Genomic DNA, 4,541 nt, shown 5'->3' with positions numbered 1-4,541 from the left:
AGATTTGGGAGAGACTTAATCGGTATTTTTGATATAAATAGATTGTTTGGGTCATATAAAAGGGGTGTCTAGAGTTTGGGGACCTGAGGAGGGCCAGAGAAGAAGAAATCAGAGTTTTATCAAACTTTGTTTCTGCTGCTGCTGCTGCTGCACAGCTCAAGAACACGAAGAACATACAACGCACGAAAAACAGTCGCAGAATAGTATCGTTGTTCAACAACAGAAGAGCAGTAACGTTTATTTACAGCAGTTAATCATTGTTCCTCTTTGTACCAGAGATCTGTAACACTTTTACGCTGTTGCAAATCACCTGCTTTACACTTTTTCACTCTTTTAATCAACTTTTAAGCAACAAACATGTATTTTGAGCAAGTGATTAATATGAGGACCTAAACCCCAACACTGGGATGACGGAGAAAGCCATATTTCATGCGTGTGGTAATTATATTTAATTCTTTTTATAACTTTTTGCATTAATTTAATCGTTTTATGATTTTTCTTAATTAGTTGTGAAGTCGTATGATGATGTATGCTTGGTCTAAGTGCTTTTGATGCATCAAGCTAGTGATTTACAGTTAATCTTTTTAAAATATACCCTGGTAAAGAATTAGAGTCAATAAACTAGAGTTATAATTGTCTAAGAATTGATTGTTGACCCAGATGATATGAGGTTTGGTGGAATCCTGAGTCTCAGTAATCTCTTGACATTGTGACAAACCTTATGTATATATTTTATTTATTTTTATTGTTTTCTATTTTTAAATCTGAAATCAGTCTCAACAAGTCTGAGAAACGAACACTTTACTTACCACTACAAAATTACATCAATTTTGGGCGCCGCCGACGCGGACTTGTATTTAGATTTGTTTTAGGTTTCTTTTTCTTTTTATTATTTTTGTTCTTTTTTACGCGTTTTGGTATTTTTCGATTCTTTTCAGATTTGGAACGAATCTACAAGGAAAGAAAAAGTGTTATAAAAGGAAAGCATCGCCAGAGAAGGAAAGAAAAGCGGAATCTGAAAGGAGTGAAGAAGAAGATTTTGTATATAGTTATTTTGTTTTATTTTTAGAAACTGTAAATAGGGTTTTATTTTTTTTGTAATTTTTCTTTTCCTTTTTGGACATTTTTATTTTTGGACTTGAACATTTTTATTTTTAAACCCTAAGGAAGGGTTAAAATTAAATATAAACTGTTTGCAGGGAAGGACGACAGTTACGATACTGTCTCGGCCCCTCGGGTTCGTACACTGACATTGGATTCGGTGGACTGAGTCGACTTCAACGGTTCATCGCCCGTCTGGTACGGGAGGTAAGACTCTATCCACCCACGAATCCCCTGTCAGTGGGTTTTATTTTGTGTGACAACTTACACCCCTGCAATAGAATGCCGAACTGGTATTACAATAGCCAATACAACGAATATCCGACTGAGTTTCAAAATGGACGTTACTACTTTGACCATAGTGTGAATAGTGTTTGGGAACATAAGCCTTTTGAAGGTTATGGTCCATACCACGGTGAGCCCAATTACTATCCATACGCCCACCGGTCGTACGATTCTTCTCTACTAGAGTCTGCATGTAAGTTAGCTGAGTCGACACAAAAGTTATTTGAGTCGACACATAGTTCAGCTGAGATGAATAACTTAGTTATGAATAAAAGCAATGCAACGTGTGAACCTTCTTTCCTAGATAAAATCAGGAAGTCATGTGAGTCGACTCAGAAAATGTTGTTAGAAGCCCAGGAAAGAACTGCTCAAGATAGTCTTAATTTCCAATATAGTGTTTCCAATAGTACCCTTGAAAATGAGGATAGTTATTTGCATAATCAAGATGACGAGGATATAATTGGTAACACTACTTGTTGTTTAGATGAGGTTCAACCATTTTCATGTTATTACAATGATTATGATGAGGATAATGTTGATGAAGAATTTGAAATAAAGAGGCATAGTGATCAGGAATTTGCTACTCCAACTGAGCTTAATAATAATATTATTTCTAGTTCAAATCCAAATAATTTTAATAATTATTCACCTATTCAAAAGGACGAGGATTTGACTAGAGATACCCCGTTTTAGACGATGTAGTATTTCCTTTTGATTACGAAGCTAATAATGGTTTAGAGGAACGAGTATATTTTGAGTCTTGCGGTTTAGAAACAATAGACTTAGAAAAAAAAAAAAAATGAACTCGTCGAGATGAGTGAGGATGTACCTGACTTAGAAAAATCAATTTACCATTTTCATGAATTAGATGACCTTGAAATTAGGGAAGTTGTGACTAGTCTTTCTAGAGACACTGAAAACTCTAAGTTTGGGGGTGATTATCATTCTGCATGTGATTTAACTCTTAGAAAGGTCCCTCACTTGGGACTTGACATATGTGCCTCAACCATTTTACAAGATTATCTTCATACACGTTTTCCTGAACCTAGTGATGTCCACAAGAAATTTCAGTTATTAGAAACCCATCCTCTGGTTGATGTGGTTTACCCAGGCTATGATACCCAGATTGACTTTGTTTTCCCACCAAATATTTTCTTACAAATGTAGGAATGTTTGATTTTCAAATGTGTTGAATATTAAGTTTTGAGACTAAACCTAATTACTTTAGGAGATTAGGGTCGACATACTTGTTTAAGGAAGATCACCACTCTCATTGTGGTCAGATGTGTAAGTCAAATATGATTGACTTAGAGGATCCTCAATTATTCAGGTTATTATTATGTGCTTCTAAGTTTTTATTTGAATTTTTCCAGACTCTAGAAACTGAACATTTGGATCTAACCTATAAGGAAATGCAACCCATGAAAATATTTTATTTGGACCCAGTTATAGATCCTGAACCTGAACCACAACTAGATGTAGTTGTCTTAAACAGGAAACTAGACAAGGGTGTGCTTTATTTGTTCATTTTCTTGGCATGTTGCAGATTCCTTTTACTTGTGATAGCTCTATTTGGTTTTGATGACCCACAGATATTTCAGCTATTACTTTATGATTTTATAAGGTGACTAATCCTTTCTTAGTCTGGCTGAAGACATTAAACTTAGCACTTCTTGGGAGGTAACCCAATATTCATGCGACACGGTAATATCTTTCCTTATCTCTTTTGCTTTAAACGGTAACAGTTTCTCCTTGTTCATGCTTTTAATTTCACCTTTGAAACATTGAAGACAATGTTAGATTTAAGTTTGGGGGTATGGGAGAAACTTTTTAGTTGCATAATGAAACTCCAGAGCCTAGAAATTTATGCCTATTAAGGATGGCACTTACCAATCTAAGTGGATGGAAGCATTTTGGTTGTAGGAGTTGAGGAACCAATCTGACTAGATGGCAACATCTAAAGAGTCTATTAATAAAAGCACAGAGCTCAGGTGTTAGAAATAACATGATAGTTTCGCCATATCTCATTGAGTCCTTTTCACTTCTATTTTTATTTTTTTTATTTTTAAAATATGTTTCTCTAAGTGATTAGGTGGGGCTCACGATTCAAGTTGTTACCATTGCTAGGGTGAAATAGAGTGATTGAGATAGCCAAAAAAAAAAAGAGAAATTGAGACCAGACCATCAGACCAACTGGAATAAATTCAATAAAGTCGACCACTGGAACCCTTGTATATGCCAGTTGTGTTGACCTAGAGTTAGGATTATCGACCACTGGTACCCTTGTATATCCCAGTGTGTTGATATTAGTCAGACCGGTATCTCAGTCCATTAGGATAGGTTCATTATGGCAGTGGCCTTCAGACATATATGAGAAACACCGTTCACCTTAGTCAACATCAAAACCATCTATGTTTTTCTATATTCATCTTCTTAATCTATCCATGTGATTTGTTTGATTCTGAGTTTGGATGCGACTATCTGAGTAGAGCTCTGTCACTTTATGTGAATTTTAGTATGCTTGAGTGCAAACTCGTGTACAACAATTGGAATTTCGCATCAGGGTACTTCTTCCTGTAGTCAATAAGTATGCCAACCAAGGAGATTCTTTAGTGCCTTCCAAGGTTCTGCGTAGATAGTTAAGGTCTAGAGTATAAAGGTTTTGTGGGTATATCTCTTGTAAGCCTTCCCGGGACTATAACTCGGCCACTAGGGCCACCTAGGGGTTTAAAGGCTTATTGCATACTCTAAATGCAATCGACGATGCCCGCGACAGTGAGTTAGGAATTTATTTTATTTGATTTGCTTGAGGACTAGCAAATAATAAGTTTGGGGGTATTTGATAGACGCATTTATGTGTCTATTTTGATCTCAATTGTATATATTGTTAGTGCTCGATTTTGTGCTTATTTGGTTATTTTATGTCTTTGTAGGTGTTTTTGGAGAAATAAGCTTTTGCCGCGAAATTGGCTCGAAAAGTTGCTCGAGGCACCCCGAAGGACAGTTGCTAAACGGACCCCAGAATTGGCTAAGGAGCACCCAAGGTTATGTGTAACCCAAATTTGTCCACGGCACCCAGATTTGTCCTCAACACCCATTTCCAATAAAAATATCTCTGGCAGTTTTGGCAATCGTGATTTGGAGGAGTTTGAGAT

The sequence above is a fragment of the Papaver somniferum genome, chromosome 6 (assembly GCF_003573695.1).
Source record: "Papaver somniferum cultivar HN1 chromosome 6, ASM357369v1, whole genome shotgun sequence".
NCBI lineage: Eukaryota > Viridiplantae > Streptophyta > Magnoliopsida > Ranunculales > Papaveraceae > Papaver > Papaver somniferum.
Note: the sequence above shows the minus strand (reverse complement) of the source record.